The sequence below is a fragment of the Arachis ipaensis genome, chromosome B9 (assembly GCF_059453495.1).
Source record: "Arachis ipaensis isolate K30076 ecotype BB chromosome B9, ASM5945349v1, whole genome shotgun sequence".
Lineage (NCBI taxonomy): Eukaryota > Viridiplantae > Streptophyta > Magnoliopsida > Fabales > Fabaceae > Arachis > Arachis ipaensis.
Window position 1 is genome coordinate 48198602 of NC_142444.1, and position 22152 is coordinate 48220753.

Genomic DNA, 22152 nt, shown 5'->3' on the forward strand with positions numbered 1-22152 from the left:
ATCTCTAATCAGAAAATATTTACTTATAATAGTGGAAAACATAGTATACTAGGAGCCTTGAAAAACGGGTAAAACAAAATCGCAAAATAAAAAGCGCAACACTCAGGAAACGGAGTTAATTGCGTGCTAAAGAACCTAAAGGTTAAAGATATGAATAAGCGAAAGAGCAAAAAGAGAGTCAAGAATACAGTAAAACTAGCTCCTGACTCAGCCTGCGAAACCAAGGCTGGCCGAAGAATATTTACATATATATATATATATATATATATATATATATATATATAAGTATCCCAAATACCCAAAATACAGAAATAGGGTCCTAACTATCCTTTAACCTCTAGGAGGAACAAAATAAACAAGTTTCTTGGAGAGAAGCTAAGTAATTAAGTACATATATACATAAACTGATAAACCAAAACATCCCAGGGACTACTCTGCTTCAAGAAATCCAGACGCCTAGCGAGGAGCCTCTCAACCTGCATTTGAAAACAACAACACAGTATGGGATGAGAACCAGGGGTTCTTAGCATGGTAAAGGTGCCACGCATATAATATATAAGGTCCTGGGAATGCCAGAGGCAATCCTAGAACTCCAATCATACAGTTATAAAACTTAATTTCTAAGCAGAAGACATAAAAAGGGGTAGGTGATCTAAGTACCCTAAACTTACTCACTTTTAAACCTAACATAAACACCAAACCATTCCACCCTTCCTCTGATCCTCCATCATCCATGAATCAGCAGAGACAAACAAACAAATAGTTTCACGCACAAGTAGGAAACAGGTAGTGCAAATAGCAAATATAGCAGTTAGCAGGGTATCTATTTAGTTAGGCAATCCCAAATAATGCATAGCAGACAAAACAAACAAATGCACATGATGCATGCCTGTCCTATGGATGATGAGGCTCATCTGTCGGTTATCCAGCCAATCCGACAAGTCCAAAAACCTTAGAATGTCCCCCGTCGCGCATCCCCATGAGTCTATGCATAGATTCCACCTTCATTCATCATTCAAACATTTATTTATATATCACTCAATGGGGATATTCATACCCAAAAATTTATACGTGCCTGGTCACCCTTACGACGTAGGGTCAACAGAGTATCGAGATTCAACCTGGAACACGTAGTGGCAAGCCACTGTTCTGTTACCCAGGAAAACTCGTATCTCAAATAACATCATTCATAAGCCATTTCATGTTCATAATCATTATTTAATCATTCATCAAAAGCCATGGCATCATAACTTCATTTAATATCCATCTCTTTTTCTTATAAATCCTCATGTTTGCCCTTTTCTTCATTCCCAAGTTACCTTATTTTCTTAGTTTCAACTAGCTACTGGACTTAGTACTATACCTTATGTTTAAAAGGATGAAAATGGAGGTTTAGAAGTTAAAAATTTGGTTTAAAACACAAAAATCCAGTTTTGCAAGAAACAGGGGCTGCGCGTGCGCGTGGTAGTACGGAAAGGTAGCACGCGCACGCATTCCCTTACCATGCGTATGCGTAGGTGAGAACATCATGTCACACGTACGCGTGGGTCAAGCGTATGCGTGGTCATGCATGTTGGCTCATCGCGCGCACGCATGGGCTACTCGCGCATGCGCAGTTTAAAATGCCATGCCACGCGTGCGTGTGGGCCACGCGTACGCGTGGATGTATGTTTTTCCAAAAAAATAACAGATTGCCCAGAAAGCTGCAAAACCAGAATTTGGCCGCCTGCATACACATTTTTCACACCAAACTTCCGTCATCCATAACTTTCTCTGCAAAATTTTATTTTTCACAAAATTTATTTCATTCAAAAGCTTGCAAAACCATCTTTCATTTGAAACAAACCGCATTTCCATCCAAAATTTGAGGAGCAAGTTATGGACTACTCAAGTTCATCAAAAATCTGTTTTAACCAAATTATACCTGGTGAACGAAATTGTGATCACACTTTTCACAACTCCGATACAACTAACCAGCAAGTGCACTGGGTTGTCTAAGTAATACCTTACGTGAGTAAGAGTCGATCCCACGGAGATTGTCGGCTTGAAGCAAGCTATGGTCATCTTGTAAATCTTAGTCAGGCGGATTCAAATGGTTATGAGGTTTTAATAATTAACAGATAATAAAACATAAAATAAAATAAAGATACTTATGTAAATCATTGGTGGAAATTTCAGATAAGCGTTTAGAGATGCTTTGTTGCTTCTGAAGCTCTGCTTTCCTATTGTCTTCTTCCAATCAAGTGTACTCCCTTCCATGGCAAGCTGTATGATCCTCTCGGATGAAAAATACCAGGTACGGTTTCTGCACGGCTAATCAAATGTCAGATTTCTCGTCTCGAAAGAAAAATACCAGGTACAGCTACCGCACGACTAATCATCTGTCGATTCTCACTAGCGTCGGAATAGGATCTCTCTATCCTTTTGCACACTGTCACTGCGCCCAACATTCGTGACTTTGAAGCTCGTCATAGTCATCCCTTCCCAGATCCTACTCGGAATACCATAGACAAGGTTTACACTTTCCAGATCTTAGGAATGCTGCCAATTGGTTCTAGCATATACCGCGAAAATCCTAATCTCACGGACTCGGTCCGTGGATTAGAGATCTAAGAGAATATACTCCGGCTGTCGTCCAATGACTACGTTGAACATCATGTAGACCGCTTGTGGTTGTCAGGCACGCGGATCTTGGCTAAGCGAGTAATGAAGATAGTGGGTGATTGTCACGGGTCACCCCTTCATTCTGACTTAACTGAATTAAGTACAAAAGTATATCTTGGAGAAGAAGTAAGCATGAATTGAAAGAAAAATAATAGTACTTGCATTAATTCATGAAGAACAGCAGAGCTCCGCACCTTAATCTATGAGGTGTAGAAACTCCATCATAGAAAATACATAAGAGAAAAAGGTCTAGGCATGGCCGAATGGCCAGCCTCCCAAATGGCATAAGATTGTTCCAAAACTAAAAAGATTCGATTACAATAGTAAAAAGTGCTATTTATACTAAACTAGTTACTAGGGATTACAGAAAATAAGTAACTAAGTGCAGATAGTGCAGAAATCCACTTCTGGGGCCCACTTGGTGTGTGCTTGGGCTGAGCATTGAGCTTTACACGTGCATAGGCCATTGTTGGAGTTAAACGCCAGCTTGAATGCCAGTTTGGGCGTTTAACTCCAGTTCTGGGGCCAGTTCTGGCGTTTTACGCCAGAAAAGGATCTCTGGCTGGCGTTTAGACGCCAGTTTGGGCCATCAAATCTCGAGAAAATTATGGACTATTATACATTTCTGGAAAGCCCAAGATGTCTAATTTCCAACGCAATTGAGAGCGCACCAATTGGGCTTCTTTAGCTCCAGAAAATCCATTTCGCGTGCAGGAGGGTCAGAATCCAACAGCATCTGCAGTCCTTTCTCAGCCTCTGAATCAAATTTTTGCTCAGGTCCCTCAATTTCAGCCAGAAAATACCTGAAATTACAGAAAAATACACAAACTCATAGTAAAATCCAGAAATGTGATTTTTGCATAAAAATAATAAAAATATAATAAAAAGTAACTAAAACATACTAAAAATTATGTAAAAACAATGCCAAAAGGGTATAAATTATCCGCTCATCACAATACCAAACTTAAATTGTTGCTTGTCCCCAAGCAACTAAAAACAAAATAGGATAAAAAGAAGAGAAAATACAATAAATTCCAAAATTATCAATGAAGATTAGTTTTAATTAGATGAGCGGGGCTAGTAGCTTTTTACTTCTGAACAGTTTTGGCATCTCACTTTATCCTTTGAAGTTCAGAATGATTGGCATCCATAGGAACTCAGAATTCAGATAGTGTTACTAATTCTCCTAGTTCAGTATGTTGATTCTTGAACACAGCTACTTTATGAGTCTTGGCCGTGACCCTAAGCATTTTGTTTTCCAGTATTACCATCGGATACATAAATGCCACCGACACATAACTGGATGAACCTTTTCAGATTGTGACTCAGCTTTGCTAGAGTCCCCAGTTAGAGGTGCCCAGAGCTCTTAAGCACACTCTTTTTTTGCTTTGGACCACGACTTTAACCGCTCAGTCTCAAGCTTTTCACTTGACACCTTCACGCCACAAGCACATGGTTAGAGACAGCTTGATTTAGCCGCTTAGGCCAGGATTTTATTCCTTTGGGCCCTCCTATCCATTAATGCTCAAAGCCTTGGATCCTCTTTACCATTGCCTTTTAGTTTAAAGGGCTATTGGCTTTTTCTGCTTGCTTTTTCTTTTTCTTTCTTTATTTTTTGCATTTTTTTCTGCAAGCTTTGTGTTTTTTACTAATTTTTCTTGCTTCAAGAATCAATTTTATGATTTTTCAGATTATTAATAACATTTCTCTTTTTTCATTATTCTTTCAAGAGCCAACAAATTTAACATTCATAAACTTCACTATAAAAAATATGCACTGTTCAAGCATTCATTCAGAAAACAAAAAGTATTGCCACCACATCAAAATAATTAAACTATTTTCAAGATAGAATTCGAAACTCATGTACTTCTTTTTCTTTTTCAGAAAACATTTTTTATTTAAGAAAGGTGAAGGATTCATGGAATCATTCATAGCTTTAAGACATAGACACTAGACACTAATGATCATGTAATAAAGACACAAACATAGACAAAACATAAAGCATAGAATTCGAAAAATAGAAAAATAAGAACAAGGAAATTAAAGAACGGGTCCACTTTAGTGACGGCGGCTAGTTCTTCCTCTTGAAGATCCTATGGAGTGCTTGAGCTCCTCTATGTCTCTTCCTTGCCTTTGTTGCTCCTCCCTCATGGCTCTTTGGTCCTCTCTGATTTCATGGAGGATAATGGAGTGCTCTTGGTGCTCTATCCTTAGTTGCTCCATGTTAGAACTCAAATCTCCTAAAGAGGTGTTGAGTTGCTCCCAATAGTTGTGTGGAGGAAAATGCATCCCTTGAGGCATATCTCTTGATGAGGAATCTCCTCATGATCTTGTTGAGGTCCATGAGTGGGCTCTCTTGTTTGCTCCATTCTCTTTTTAGTGATGGGTTTGTCCTCTTCAATGAGGATGTCTTCCTCTATGACAATTCCAGCTGAATTGCATAGGTTACAGATGAGATGAGGGAAGGCTAACCTTGCCAAAGTGGAGGGCTTGTCCGCCACCTTGTATAGTTCTAGAGGTATGATCTCATGAACTTCTACTTCCTCTCCTTTCATGATACTATGGATCATGATAGCCCGGTCTATTGTAACTTCAGACCGGTTGCTAGTAGGAATGATAGAGCGTTGGATGAACTCCAACCATCCCCTAGCCACGGGTTTGAGGTCAAGCTTTCTCAATTGAACCAGCTTGCCTTTTGAGTCTCTCTTCCATTGAGCTCCTTCCACGGAGATGTCCATGAGGACTTGGTCCAACCTTTCCCTTCTAGTGAAAGGATGAGGATCTCCTTGTATCATTGGCAAGTTGAATGCTAACCTCATGGTTTCCGGACTAAAATTCAAGTATTTCCCCCAAACCATTGTGAGCCAATTCTTTGGGTTCGGGTTCACACTTTGATCATGGTTCTTAGTGATCCATGCATTAGCATAGAACTCTTGAACCATTAAGATTCTGACTTGTTGGATGGGGTTGGTGAGAGCTTCCCAACCTCTTCTTCGAACCTCACGTCGGATCTTCAGATATTCACTCTTTTTGAGCATGAAGGGGACTTCAGGGATCACCATTTTCTTGGCCACAACTTCATAGAAGTGGTCTTGATGGACTTTTGAGATGAATCTCTCCATCTCCCATGACTCAGAGGTAGAAGCAATTACCTTCCCTTTCCTCTTTCTAGAGGTTTCTCCGGCCTTAGGTGCCATTAATGGTTATGGAAAAACAAAAAGCAGAGCTTTTTTCCATAGTAAACTTAAAAGGTTTGCTCGTCCTCGAGCAAAAGAAGAAAGAAAGGAGTAGAAGAAGAAGAAATGGAGGAGATAGAGGGGTGTTTTAAATTCGGTAAGGGGGGTTTAAGTGTTTATGATGTGTGAAATTGAAGGTGGTAAGGAGGAGTATTTATAGGGTAAGAGGGAGAGGGAATTCGTGTAAGGGGGGTTGGGTTTGGGAGGGAAATGTTTTAAATTTGAATGGTGAGGTAGGTGGCGTTTTATGATGGATGGATGTGAGTGGTGAAGAGATTATGGGGAAGAGGGTAGGACTTGATAGGTGAATGGTATTTGGGGAAGAGTGTTATAGAGAGGTGTGAAGAGGAGAGAGAGTGAGTTGGGGTAGGTGGGGATCCTGTGGGGTCTACAGATCCTGAGGTGTCAAGGAATTCTGCTCCCTGCACCTTTCTGGCATTTAAACGCCCTCTGTGTGCCATTTCTGGCGTTTAACGCCAGCTCTGCTACCTTTCCAGGCGGTAAACACCAGGCTGATGCCCTTTTCTGGCGTTTAACGCCCACCAGACACTCTTTTCTGGCGTTAAATGCCAGTCTGTCTGCCAATTCTGGCGTTTAGCGCCAGCCAGACACCAGACACCCTTTTCTGGCATTAAACGCCAGTCTGTCTGCCAATTCTGGCATTTAACGCCCATAATACTGCCAGACTGGGCGTTAAACGCCCATTCTGCTATCCTTACTGGTGTTTAAACGACAGTAAGCCTGTCCTCCAAGGTGTGATGTTTTTATGCTATTTTTGATTCTGCTTTAATTCTGCAGCTATTTTTGTGACTTCACATGATCATCTACCTAAAGGAAATGTAACATGACAATGAAAAACAATTGTCTATAATAAATATAATTAAATAACATTGGGTTGCCTCCCAATAAGCACTTCTTTAATGTCAATAGCTTGACAGTGAGCTCTTAAAGAGCTTCACAGAGACTCAGAGCTTAATGGTGGCCTCCCAACACCAAACTTAGAAGTTTAGTGTGGGGGCTCTGTTTGACTCTGTATTGAGAGAAGCTTTTCATGCTTCCTCTCCATGGTTACAGAAGAAGATCCTTGAGCTTTAAACACAAGGTAGTCCTCATTCAATTGAAGAAGTAACTCTCCTTTGTCCACATTAATCACAGCCCTTGCTGTGGCTAGGAAGGGTCTTCCAAGGATAATGGATTCATCTTCATCCTTCCCAGTGTCTAGGATTATGAAGTCAGCAGGGATGTACCGGCCTTCAACCTTTACTAAGACATCCTCTACAAGTCCATAAGTCTGTTTTATTAATTTGTCTGCCATCTCTAATGAGATTCTTGCAGCTTGTACCTCAAAGATCCCTAGTTTCTCCATTACAGAGAGTGGCATGAGGTTTATACCTAACCCCAAGTCACACAGATCCTTCTCAAAGGTCATGGTGCCTATGGTACAGGGTATTAAGAACTTTTCGGGATCCGATTTCTTCTGAGGTAATATCTGCTGAACCAAGGCATTCAGTTCATTGATGAGCAATGAAGGTTTATCCTCTTAAGTCTCATTACCAAACAACTTGGCGTTCAGCTTCATGATTGCTCCTAGATACTAAGCAACTTGCTCTTCAACAATATCTTCATCTTCTTCAGAGGAAGAATACTCATCAGAGCTCATGAATGGCAACAATAAGTTCAGTGGAATCTCTATGGTCTCTGTATGAGCCTCAGATTCCTTTGGTTCTTCAATAAGGAACTCCTTAATGGTTAGTGGACGTCCAACAAGGTCTCCCTTATTGGAAATCACTGCCTTTTTACTCTCTCCAGGTTCGGCCACTTTGGTTATAGTTATGGCCTTGCACTCTCTTTTGGGATTCTCTTTTGTATTGCTTGGGAGAGTACTAGGAGGAGTTTTAGTAACTCTTTTACTTAGCTGACCCACTTGTGCCTCCAAATTCCTGATGGAGGACCTTGTTTCAGTCATGAAACTAAGAGTGGTCTTAGATATATCAGAGACTATGGTTGTTAAGTCAGAGAGGCTCTGCTTAGAATTCTCTGTCTATTGCTCAGAAGATGATGGAAAAGGCTTGCTATTGCCAAACCTATTTCTCCCACCATTATTATTATTGAAGCCTTGATTAGGCTTCTGCTGATCCTTCCATGAGAAATTAGGATGATTTCTCCATGAAGGATTATAGGTGTTTGACGAACGGATTCTCGCTGGTAAAGAATTTTTATAAAAATAATCGCATTGTAAGTATAGTTTCTAAACCAACAGAGAATCCTTTCGTACAAAAGTTTGGTTGTCACAAGTAACAAAACCCAATAAAATTTATAACCGAAGTATTTAAACCTCGGGTCATCTTCTCAAGGAATTGCAGGGAAGTATGATTTATTATTGGTTATGAAAATTGTATATTTTTGGGTTTTTGAAATAGGGAACAAATAAATTAAATGGCAAGAAAAATAAATTAATAATTATAAAGAAGACTCTTGGCAAGGTATGAGAACTGGAAATCCTATCCTAGTTATCCTTATCAGGTGTGATGAGAATTGGATTCTACCCCCACTTAGTTAAGTCAAGTGGACTAATTAATTTAATCCTCAACTCCTAGTCAACTCCTATGGAAAGACTAGAGTTATTGGAGTACAAATTAACCAGTAGAGAATTTCAATTTCAATCAACAGCTGAGTTTGATAACTCAAGTGTTACCAATTACTTAACCACAGCCAAAAGGGGAAAATCTATTTGAATGAAAATAATTTGGATAAATTGAAAGCATTCATAACATAAATAAAACAATCTTAAATCTGAAATACCTCAATAATGTGTATTAAATAAGAAAATCATAACATGAATGTAGCATAAGTCAAGTTGAAAAAATAAATAATAATTAAAGTAATAAAATAAAAATAGAAAATAAATTAAAGGAATAATGAACCTGTACTTGAAGAGAAGTAATCCTAAAATTAAGAGAAATCCTAATCCTAAATCCTAAGAGAGAGGAGAGAACCTCTCTCTCTAAAACTACATTTAATCCTAAATTATGAATTATGAGCTTGATTCTATTGTTTGGATGCATTCCCCTACTTTATAGTCTCTAATCTGTGTTTTCTGGGTCGAGAACTGGGTCAGAAACAGCCCAGAATTCGCTGGTTGCGAATTCAAACACGCTGATTTTTGTCACTACGACGCGTCCGTGTGGAGCACGCGTTCGCATCATCTAGATGTACGTACACTATGTAAAATTATATATCAAATCGAAGCTCCGGACGTTAGCTTTCCAATGTAATATAGAACAAATGGGATAAAAGGCTCAAAGTGGCTAACAAAGGTAATTTAAAGGGTAGGCTTATTTAGTATAAGTGAGCTAAACAAGTAATGGCCTCAATCATATGCAAGCATGTAAATACACTAAATAGTGGACATATAGAATGGAACAAAGCAAAGATTGCAATCATAGGGAAGAAAACACACAAGAATAAAAATTTATGGTTAAATGATGTAACCATATAAATAAGCTCAAAATCTTATGGGTTGTGTGTTCTTTTGGCTCAAAAACTATGTTCCAAATACAACTTCAAACAAGTTTAACACAAATTTTGATTTTAAATTAGTGAAAATTTTCAAAAATAGGGTCCTAGAAAGACTTATTATTTTTCAACCAAGTAGTACGTAAATACAAACAATCAACTACACATGCAATCTATTATGCAATGCAACAATGAACTAATAAAGAAAATAAGACATTGGTGTTGAGAAGAGAATAACTAACCCATGGAGATCCGTATCGACCTCCCCACACTTAAAGGTTGCACCGTCCTCGGTGCATGCTAAGATGTGCAAGTGGAAGGGTTACTTCAACTAATGCTTTTCTCTAAAGATTGTGCTGATGGACTTGTTTGTCTCCCCATTTAGAAGCTTTCCCTTTCTCTTTCTCGGTGGCCATCCTGAAAGTAGAGGAAAAGAAGAAAAGTAACCCAGAAAGAAAGATAAAAAACAAATAAAATATGGATGGGTTAATGCCAAATAATGAGGGTCTCATTTACATGGAAGCTTCAACATGTACGTGAGAAAATAATAGAAGCACATGGCATACCAGTGGTGTAAAATTTTCAACAATGGGAAGAGACAGTAGATAATAAAAGATAGTGTAAGTTCATGTCAATGCAAAAGGAATACAGGTATCATAAAAGGTTGACATTGACAAAAAGATAATATCATCTAACATTGTGAGTCAAGTCACTAAGTATCAAAATAATACCAGAAAAGATACAACAGTTGAAAAAGAACATATATCACCAATGGTAAAATAATAAATATAGAGAAAAATAAAAATATGCACAAAATGAAAATGCAATGAAAGAAAGTATGCAAATAAGTAAGTAAAATAGAATGGAAGTGAAGAAGCATGATGAAGAAAAAGAAAGTAGGAAAGAAAGAAGAAAGAAGAAAGGATAGAAGAAATTAGGATTAGAGAAGAAAAGATAAGATAATTGGCACTAATCTGGATAAGTTGTGTGACGCAGGCGACGCGGATGCGTGGGTCACGTGGTCGCGTGACCTGATTGGTGCGATTGGCGCGAGAGCAGCCTCGCGTTCACGCGACTTTCTGTTCGAAACTCATTTTGCCAAATTTTAAGGTGATGCGGTCGCGTGGGTGACGCGATCGCGTGAATGGCCATTTTTGGAAAACGACGCGGCTGCATGGGGCATGCGGTCACGTGGTAGGGCTAGTGCTTCCAACACCATTCCAGCCCAGCTCCATCATAACTTACTGCCAAACACCTCTTTACGTCGATTTTGCAGGGCCACGCGTTCGCGTGGGTGACGCGGACACGTGGGAGGCATATTTTAAAAATGACGCGGCCGCGTCAGCGATGCGGTCGTGTGGGCATGTTTGTGCCTAAGGCACCCCTCCAGCCATGCTCTCGCGTGACTTTCTGTTTAGTTTTGTTTTCTTCTCGACGCACTTGTGACGTGGACGCGTCAGCGACGTTTACGCGTCGTGTGCGTGTTCTTTTAATGCAGTATGCAGAATACAAAATGCAGATGAATATGCAGGAATTATGAATGAACACTAATAAAAATAAAATAAAAATAAGCAATAAACAAATTAAAATAAAACTAAGACTGAAAAAAAATAACGATCATACCATGGCGGGTTGTCTCCCACCTAGCACTTTTAGTTAAAGTCCTTAAGTTGGACATTTGGGGAGTCCTTTGTTATGGTGGCTTGTGCTTGAACTCATCCAGGAATCTCCACCAATGTTTGTGATTCCAATGGCCTCCGGGATCCCAAACTAGTTGCATAAAGCCTTCAAGCAAGTTAAAGCAAGTGACAAGGCTCCATGAGTGTTGATTGCTGGAATGAATTTCGGGGTCCCAAACCTTGCTTTTGCACCCGCCTTCTTGCTGACCATCTTTGTTCCAACTGGGTGGTAAGCAATCCGAATTCTCATTGAGGCATCCAAAAAGCTTCCTAGACCCATACAATTTAGTATTCTTCCAACCATGATACTTCAGTTTGGAGCATGCAACCATATTGAACCTTGCATGACAATTCTTACCACTAACCATCTCCCTCTTACTCTTATAGCCACAAAGAGCTCTAAGTTGACCATCTGTCTCAAGTAAACCATATTCAAGTGGGATGAGAAAGCTAAGGGATATGAATTTTACCCACTTGAATGTTGTGAAGGATGATGGTGACTTAGGCGGAGAGGTCTCCAATAACTTTGGCAGGGTAATTTCAAGCTCCACGCCCTTGTGCTCTTTGACAACTTCCACCTCTTTACAAACTTCTTCAATTTTAACCTCTTCCTCTTGGTAGCTTTCTTCCAATTCAATCCCTTCTTCATTACTTACCAAGGGCATGAGAGGTTGTGCTTCTTCTTTTTTAATTTCCATCTCTTGATCAACCTCTTCAAAGTCTTTAGCCATGATATGCCTTGGAGGTTGTACACCCTCTTTGGCATCAAATTCAAACGTCTTGGAAGGAGGTTCTATGACTGGACTTTCCCATGGAGGTTCTGCATCTCCCAAGTCTTCAACCTCTTCTTCTTCTTCTTCAATAATTGCTACTTTGTCCAGTTATTTTAGTATAAAATCGTACTCATCCTTGATGATTTCCTTTCCATGACAGCTCCTTTCAACTATTCCTTCATCTACAAGGGTCTCTTCCACCTTCACCTTTTGGGCCTCCTCTTGCTCTAAGACAAGATCAGACTCCTCCTTGATGTCTTTCTTCACTAATTCTTCAACCACTCCTTCGACTTCAAAGGTTTCTACTACCTTCATCTGTAGGGCCTCCTCTAGCTTCTTATGAAGTATGGATTCGCGAAGATGATTCATTTTTTATTGTTCCATATCAATAGCATAATTGGGATAATCTTGCTCTTGGATTGATGGATGTGGGTGCTCTTCCATGGAGGGTGGTGATGGGATGGGAAGATTATTATGTGGTTGAAAAGGAAGCGCACTGAAGCTTGAGGGTTGAATATTGGAGGTAGAGGGTTGGTCCATACGGGATATAAGATTTTGGAGTGTAGAGGTGAGACCAATGATATTAGAAATGAGTGTGTTGTTATCCAATGGAGATGGTGAATATTGAGGTGGTGGTTTTGGGTGTGGTTCATATAGTGGTTGGTGTGGTGGATAAGGATTAGGGTCATATGGGGGTGTTTGGTGGTAAGGTGCTTGTGAGTATGGTGGTCCAGAGTTGTGTTGAGGACGTGGTATATAAGCATATGGTGGGACTTGTTGGTTATAGCGCATTAGAGGGGGTTGTTGCCAAGAGGGTTGATCAAATCCTTGTGGCTCCTCCCATCTTTGATTTTTCCAACCTTGATGCCTATTTTCATTATAGTTTCCATTCCTTACAACAACAATGGAACCAAACTTGAAAGCAGAGGGGTGAGAATTCATAGTAGCTAATAAAAATTAAAAACAAAAACAAATAAACAAGTAAAGGAAAATAAAATAAAATAAAATAAATAAGAGAAAATGTTTGAAAAAGATTGGATTTTAAGATTAGAAAAGATAAGATAAGTTAGGTAAGGGAAGATAAGTTTTTAATTTAAAACGTTTTGAAATTTAAATTTTGAAAAAGTCAACAATATAAGATAAAGATTTGAAAAAGATTTAATTTTTGAAAAGGTTTGAATTTTGGAATTTAATTGAAATTTGAAATTTGAATTTGAAATAAGATAAGATAAGATTTTGAAAAAGATATGATTTTTTTAAAAGATTTGAATTTTAAAAATTAAAATTAAGATAAGATAAGAAAAAATTTTAAAATAAAAATCTGATTTTTTTTTTCAAAAAAATCAATTTAAAAGTAAATATTTACAATAACCAATAATAAGGCACACGTTTGCAATTCCCCGACAACGGCGCCATTTTGACGAACGGATTCTCGCTGGTAAAGAATTTTTATAAAAATAATCACGTTGTAAGTATAGTTTCTAAACCAACAGAGAATCCTTTCGTACAAAAGTTTGGTTGTCACAAGTAACAAAACCCAATAAAATTTATAACCAAAGTATTTAAACCTCGGGTCATCTTCTCAAGGAATTGTAGAGAAGTATGATTTATTATTGGTTATGAAAATTGTATATTTTTGGGTTTTTGAAATAGGAAACAAATAAATTAAATGGCAAGAAAAATAAATTAATAATTATAAAGAAGACTCTTGGCAAGGTATGAGAACTAGAAATCCTATCCTAGTTATCCTTGTCAGGTGTGATGAGAATTGGATTCTGCCCCCACTTAGTTAAGTCAAGTGGACTAATTAATTTAATCCTCAAGTCCTAGTCAACTCCTATGGAAAGACTAGAGTTATTGGAGTACAAATTAACCAGTAGAGAATTCCAATTTCAATCAACAGCTGAGTTTGATAACTCAAGTGTTACCAATTACTTAACCACAACCAAAAGAGGAAAATCTATTTGAATAAAAATAATTTGGATAAATTGAAAGCATTCATAACATAAATAAAATAATCTTAAATCTGAAATACCTCAATAATGTATATTAAATAAGAAAATCATAATATGAATGTAGCATAAGTCAAGTTGAAAAGATAAATAATAATTAAAGTAATAAAATTAAAATAGAAAATAAATTAAAGGAATAATGAACCTGTACTTGAAGAGAAGTAATCCTAAAATTAAGAGAAATCCTAATCCTAAATCCTAAGAGAGAGGAGAGAACCTCTCTCACTAAAACTATATTTAATCCTAAATTATGAATTATGAGCTTGATTCTGTTGTTTGAATGCATTCTCCCACTTTATAGCCTCTAATCTGTGTTTTCTGGGCCGATAACTGGGTTAGAAACAACCCAGAATTCGCTGGTTGCGAATTCAAACACGCTGATTTTCGTCACTGCGACGCGTCCGCGTGGAGCACGCGTTCGCATCGCCTATCTCTATGGCCACTATGGCAAATTATATATCAAATTGAAGCCCCGGACATTAGCTTTCTAACGCAACTGGAACCGCATCATTTGGACATCTGTAGCTCAAGTTATGACTGTTTGAGTGCGAAGAGGTCAGGCTGGACAGCTTTGCAGTTCCTTCAACTTCTTGTATTCCTTCCACTTTTGCATGCTTCCTTTCCATCCTCTGAGCCATTCTTGCCCTGTAATCTCTGAAAACACTTAGCACACATATCATGGCATTGAATGGTAATAAGAGAGGATTACTATTAGCAAATATAAGATCAAAGAAGCATGTTTTCAATCATAGCACAAAATCAGGAAGGAAAACGCAAAACATGCAAATAGTATGAATAAGTGGGTAAAGAGTTGATAAAAATCACTCAATTGAGCACAAGATAAACCATGAAATAGTGGTTTATCAGTGTTTTCATAGGATTCTCCCATGTAATTCACCTCTTCCATTGCAGGATTCTCAGGGTCATAAGCTTCTCCTTCAGAGGAGGCTTCTTTAGTACTGCCGGATACAGCTTGCAATCCAGTCAGATTCTGAGAAATCATATTGACTTGCTGAGCCAATATTTTATTCTGAGCCAATATGGCATTCAGAGTATCAATCTCAAGAACTCCTTTCTTCTGAGTCATCCCATTATTCACTGGATTTTTTTTCAGAAGTATACATGAACTGGTTATTTGCAACCATTTCAATGAGTTCCTAGGCTTCTGTAGGGGTTTTCTTCAGATGAAGAGATCCACCAGCATAGTGGTCCAATGACATCTTGGACAATTCAAACAGACCATCATAGAATATACATAAGATGTTCCATTCTGAAAGCATATCAGAAGGACACCTTCTGATCAATTGCTTGTATCTTTTCCAAGCTTCATAGAGGGATTCACCTTCCTTCTGTCTGAAGGTTTAGACTTTCACTCTAAGCTTGCTCAACTTTTGAGGTGGAAAGAATTTGGCCAAGAAAGCATTGACCAAATTTTCCCAAGAGTTCAGGCTTTCTTTAGGTTGTGAGTCCAACCATATCCTAGCTCTGTCTCTTACAGCAAAAGGGAAAAGCAGAAGTCTGTAGACATCGGGATTAATCCATTGGTCTTAACAGTGTCATAAATTTGCAAGAATTCAGCTAAGAATTGATGAGGATCTTCCAATGAAAGTCCATGAAACTTGCAATTCTACTGCATTAGAGAAACTAATTGAGGCTTAAGCTCAAAGTTGTTTGCTCCAATTGCAGGAATTGAGATGCTTCTTTCATAGAAGTCGGAAGTTGGTGCAGTAAAGTCACCAAGCACCTTCCTAGCATCTCCACCATTGTTGTTGGGTTCGGCTGCCATGTCTTCTTCTTTTTCGAAAGTTTCTGTAAGGTCCTCTCCAGAGTGTTGTGCTTTAGCTTCTCTTAGCTTCCTCTTCAGAGTCCATTCAGGTTCAGGATCAGCTTCAACAAGAATGTCTTTATTCGTGTTTTTGCTCATATGAAAAAGAAGAGAACAGAGAGAGAAGAGAAATCCTCTATGTCACAGTATAGAGATTCCTTTATATGAGTAGAAGAATGGAAGAATAGAAGAATGAGGTAGAAAGGGAATAAGAGGAATTCGAACACAGAGAGAAGGAGAGCGTTCGAATTATGAGTAGAAGAGAAGTGTTAGTAAATAAATAAAATAAATAGAAAGAGATGAGAGAGAGAGAGAATATTCGAATATTAATTAAAATAAAAGAAAAATATTTTTGTTTTTATTTTAATTATTAGTTAGAATTCGAAATTTAAGAAAAGAAATAAAATAAAATTAGAAATTAAAACGATTAGTTAATTAGAAAGAATTTTGAAAACGTGGTTAGTGATTTTCGAAAATTAGAAATGGAAAAGTAATTAGGTGGTTTTGAAAAAGATAAGAAATAGTAAACTTTTTTTTTAAATTAAAACAAACAAGTCAAGTGGTTAATTGAAAAAGATTTGAAAATAAATTTTGAAAAGATAAGAAGTTAGAAAAAGACTTTGAAATTAAGTTTTGAAAAAGATATGATTGACATTTATTTTGAAAAAGATTTGAAAAAGAAATTTAAAAAGATTTGATTTTAAAAATTAAAGTTGATGACTTGACTAACAAGAAACTAAAAGATATGATTCTAGAATTTAAAGATTGAACATTTCTTAACAGGAAAGTAACAAACTTGAAATTTTTGAATCAAAACATTAAATGTTAGCAATAATTTCGAAAATTATGAAATAAAATTAAGAAAAAGATTTTGAAAAATTTATTTTGAAGAATTTTCGTAAACCATGAAAGAAAAATGAAAAAGATTTGATTTTGAAAAAGATTTGAAAAGATAGAATTTTTAAATTGAAATTTTGACTTGACTAACAAGAAACAACTAAATTTTGAAAATTTTTGACTAACTCAACCCAAAATTTCGAAATTTATGAGTAGAATAAGGGAAAGATATTATTTTTGATTTTTTTGAATTAATGAAGAAAGAGAAAAACAACAAAATGACACAAGACATAAAAATTTAAGATCAAAGCAAATAAGGCATGCAAGAACACTTTGAATGTCAAGATGAACACCAAGAACACTTTGAAGATCATGATGAACATCAAGAACATATTTTTGAAAATTTTTTAAGAAAAGAAATACATGCAAGACACCAAACTTAAAAATTTTTAATGTTTAGACACTCTGAATTCAAAAATGCATATGAAAAATAATAAAAAGCACAAAACAAGAAAATCACAAGATTAAACAAAGAAAATCATCAAGAACAACTTGAGGATCAAAGAAGAACACATTGCATATATTTTCGAAAATTTAAGAAAAATAAAAAACATGCAGTTGACACCAAACTTAAAATTTGACACAAGACTCAAACAAGAAACACAAAATTTTTTTGGTTTTATGATTTTATTAATTTTTTGTATATTTTTAGAAAATATATTTTGGAAAAAGAAAATAAAGAAATTCAAATTTTTTAATAAGAATTCCAGGATTCGTGTAATGTTAGTCTAAAGTTTCGGTCCAAAAGAATTAGACATGGCCAAATGGCTAGCCAAGCTTTAGCATAACAAATACAGACATGTCCTTTCTACAATGGAAAGTGGAAACCTCAGTCCAAAAGATTAGACATGGCTTAACAGCCAGCCAGGCTTCAACATATCTCATGAAACTCTAGAATTCATTCTTAAAAATTTTTATGAATTTTTTTGAAAACTAAATATTTTTTGTAATTTTTTTTTCGAAAATAAAAATAAAAAGCTTAAACATAAAATAAAATTACCCAATCTAAGCAACAAGATGAACCGTCAGTTGTCCAAACTCGAACAATCCCTGGCAACGGCGCCAAAAACTTGGTGCATGGAACACTACAAGAAAAAAGGCCTATGGCCACGCTTTTTTTTGCCACGCTTTAAAAGCGTGGCCAAAAGTGGTCAATGGCCACGCTTTTGTGAGGGTGGCGATTGAATATAGATTCAGCCACATTTTTTTTGCCACGCTTCAAAAGCGTGGCGAAAAGGGTCAATGGCCACGCTTTTGTAAGGGTGGCAGTTGAATAGAGATACGGCCACGTTTTTTTTCTGCCACACTTCAAAAGCGTGGCCATAGACAAAAACAGGGACGTTTTGAAAGCGTAGCAACAGGGTTTCACTACAGTAACATTTATAAAGCGTGGCCATATCCTGGTGCTCTTTTGCCACGCTTTTAAAGCGTGGCCATATCCTGATGCTCTTTTGGCACGCTTTAAAAGCGTGGCCAAAAGGTTTTTAAAAAAAAAAAACTAGTAACCCGCCCCAAACCCAATAACCCCTCATCGAGACTCTCTCACTCTCAACTCTTACACCGTTACTCTCATCGATTTATGGCAATCTCCCCTCCTTGCGCCATTTTGAGGATTTGAGGAGGAGAGCTCAGATCCCCGCCCTCGCTGTGCCATTTTGATGTCATCGCCATTCCTTTCCTGCTTTCGGCCATCCCACACCTGCCGTAATTGTCCTCCACCACCGGTGCCACCAGGCCGCTCCATCCCCAACCTGACCACGTACTTGTACCACACCGACACGGGCCTCGTGACTCTAACATGGTCACGCTCTATCTTAGGCCGCTCCCTCGACGTCCACGTCCACAACCACAACCCCGTCGATTCCCCTCCTCCTTATAAAGCCCTTCATATTCTGGAAGAAGCACGGATCCAAAACCCTCTCTTCCACCACGCGACTCTTTTGGAACCTCTCCAAGGCCATGTTCTCTTCCTCCTTCTCCCCCGAACCCCACTCCTCCTTCTACCTCGCTCTCGTCGTCCACAACCGCATCGTTCTCCTCCTCGGCGATTCCCCCAAAGACGCCTACTCCAAGTCCAAGGCTCTCCACGCTAACAACCCCAACTCCCTACTCCTCAAGAAGGAACATGTCTTTGCCGACACCGTTTACTCCACCACCGCCATTTTCGGCGGAAAGACCCGACGTATTCAAATCGACTGTGGCTCCTCCAAGGATAACGACTCTGCCTCCTCCAAGCTCTCTTTCTCCGTCGACGGTGACAGGGTGCTGCAAATAAAGCGCCTCAAGTGGAAGTTTAGGGGGAATGAGAGAGTTGAAAGCATGGAGGGAGCGCCGGAGCTTCTCCCGAAAGAGAAGGATTCAGAAGGCGGCGAAGGTGGAAACGAACAAGGACAACAAGGGAAGGCGTCAAAGGGAGAAGAACGAGCTAGCGAATCACCTTGTGAAACTGAGTCGCAGCGCAGTGTGATGAAGAGTTCAGATAAACCTCCGATGGGGTGAATTCAGGAACCCTAGCTGCTGAATCACCTGTTGTGAACAATCGGAGTGATGGTACGGTTTGGTTTCAATGAGTATTTGCATTTTTTTTAATCTTCAAAAATCTAAATGAGTGATTTCTTTGTGGTGAAATGGTCCGGTTGGGGAGCCCTGCTATGCCGAATATGGATGTCAAAGCTGAAGGTAAGGTTAGATCATTTCCATGATAACTTGTTACTATTTTTATTATGTTTCTTAAATCGAGATTTTAAGTATTGTTTTGCTGTGATCGTTTTAAATTTTGTGGGAATCTCACTCTTCGTGTTCATCTGCTTGAAGTTGTAAATTGTACTTGTACATATGTGATACGAAAGAAGGGCTGGTTTTGGTTTTGGTTATGATTAGAATTTTCTGAGCTGCCTGATTTAGGATTGTTTTTATCTTTCTTAATGTTGAGTGTATAGTCTGAGTTGCCTGGTTTAGGACTGGCTGGTTTCGTTTATTGTGCTGTTTTGGTTTTGTTTGTTGTAAATATGGACTTTGTAATCAGACACAAATACAAGAAGCCAGAAAGATCTTTAGTCTTTTTGAGATATTTATTATATTAAAATATATTTTGCTTCAAATTGATGCTATTATATTATTGGTACTAGACAAGGACTTGAAATCTTTGACCTAATGCTAGTGCTTATTGTAAGGCAGAGAGTGGTTGGCACAAGGAAGATGAAATCCTTGATGACAGTTGGGTTCAGCAAAGTAGAAAGAAAGGGCCAGCTACCTCACATCTCGATGGATTGAATTGGGAGGTGCTTGTTGTCAATGAGTCGGATGTCAATGCCTTTTGGCTACCTGGTGGTGAGATTGTTGTATACACCGGATTTTTAGAGCATTTTAAAAGTGATGCTGAGATTGCCACTATAATTAGACATGAGGTATAATTGTGCTTTGTTTAACTAATTGTTTTTTCAGTTTAAGATTTGTAGGAGGTTCTTGGTTTATTAATTCGTCTGAAAGATATCTATGCTTATTTGTCTGTTTTTTCTTCTTAATTAGGTTGGTCATGCTTTGGCCCGACACACCACTGAATATATGACGAAGAACTTGTGGTTTGCTATCCTGCAGTTTATTCTTTATCGATTTGTCAAATTTTAAAATGATCTCTCAGGTTATTTACATACCTTTTTCAAGCTAGTTTATTGACTTAGTCTCTGAGGTAGAGTAACTATAAAAAAAACTTAAATGATCAAATATAGAGTGAGGAATAATTTCCAACTCTATCTGACTTGTTCAACAGCAAATTTGTGAAAGTAATCTCCCACCTACTCGTTTCGTTTTAGCTTGCTCCTCGTGCCCTGCAGTCACTACTTACTCACCAACCAAATAATGTTTCCCTATTTAAACATTTCATAACTAAGCTGAATTGTTTAGGAAGGAAGATGGTGGGCAAGCAAAGTGTTTCCTCTGACCCCCTGAGCTGGGGCCTAGCAGCGGATTCACTCCAGGGCAGCCACTTTCATGAGGTCAAACGCATGGTGGCGGAGTACCGGAAAACTATTGTTCTTTTTTCTTTGAAATTTTGACTTTTTTGATGATGAATTAACGATAATGGTGATTAAGGTAATGCAGTTGTTAGAACGTTAAAATTGAACTGTTCACTCTATTTTCAAAGTCTTCAATACATTTTCTGCTTTGTTTCTAGCTAAAGGAAGTTTTGAAATTTTGGACCTCAAGTAGCTGAACTTGTTTTGTTTTTCTTTTAGTTTCAAATTTTATTTTATTTGTATATTTCAGTTTCGAACTTGAATTAATTAATTAATTATTAGTTAATCACTGCTAAACCCTTTTTTAATATTTTTTCTTTCATTTTTGTAAATAGTAGCACGCGTGAAGTTTAGTACTGAGAAGTTAGAAGTATGAAGGAGATGTTATAAGAGGAGAAACAGTAGGACCTACCTACAATATATTCGGGGTAAGGTCAATTGATTTTGCTGGCTAACTCTTATTAATTAATAACTTAACCTCCGTTCCATGTAAGTAAATAACAAGAGACGATTTTGAACTTTGAAGGAAGTTCCCTAGTGCTGTTGAGATGTTAGGTTATGCTTCTCGAATTTCAGGTTGTTTTTTCAACCATTTGGATTGTGATAAGGAAAATACTAATCAACTATGATATGGTTTGCTTATGTGTTTCTGGCTGTGTAGCATTTCTCTAGTGTTATGCTCATTATTCAATAGACTGTGTCTCTGTAAATTCCTATTGCTAAATAAATGGTTCATGTTATTGAGTTCAAGAAGATAGAGTAGCAATTAACTAGTAAAAGGCATAACTAACCTTGATAGAGGGTTTATTCATAGTGGCAGAGCAAATTTTAGTTTTATATCCATGCCCTCAACAGTTTGTAAATACTTATTTTTATTTATAAATTTTGAGGGGGGCAAAGCAATTAACCTTTTTGTTTCAAGTCGAACAGCTCTCATTTTATTGGTTAGTTTCAAGGTGTACTGCAGTTTCTATGTTTTAATACTATTTTAAACATGGATGGTGAGCATATTCTCAGTTGCTCATTTTCGTGAAATTAATTCCATGCTAACAGGGATGCTGAATACATAATATGCTGTAGAATGAGAATAAATACTCTTGACGTGTTCAAAAGTTTGCTGATAAATTTTACAATTACTCTAATTATTTATCTGTTTCTTTTACGTTACTCTTGGATATATTATATTTGTTTGTCCTTGGTTTTATTCAATTTCTGCTGCTGAAGGAAGTTACAACCAGCATTGAATCAGGGGAAAATTAGCTTTTTGTTTAGTTTATTAAGTAATGTTAGTACCAGAGATACATTGATCCACAGATGCTGTTAATTATTCAGCTCAATTTTCAAAGGTTTTTATGAAGTATACTAGGATTGTATTATAACATTATGCTGTAGTTTTTTGTAGATCTGTGTTTTCAGTAAATAATCAATCGAAGATTGTAAGCAAGTGCTTGCATAGGAAGTAACAAGCATAAGCATTTTCCATAATTTATCTTATAGGAATAGCTTATTGATTTTCCATAATTTTGGGGAAACT

At 37.6% G+C, this 22152-nt stretch overlaps 1 non-coding gene and 1 pseudogene across 1 annotated transcript; both read left to right on the top strand.

Moving 5' to 3' along the window:
* Positions 1–15154: 15154 nt before the first annotated feature.
* Positions 15155–15262, top strand: LOC148544570 (small nucleolar RNA R71). Its single transcript, XR_015900503.1, has one exon. It is a non-coding gene; the product is annotated as a small nucleolar RNA R71 (small nucleolar RNA).
* A 2998-nt stretch (positions 15263–18260) lies between these two features.
* LOC110266836 (uncharacterized) lies at positions 18261–19101 on the top strand (annotated as a pseudogene).
* Positions 19102–22152: the final 3051 nt, after the last annotated feature.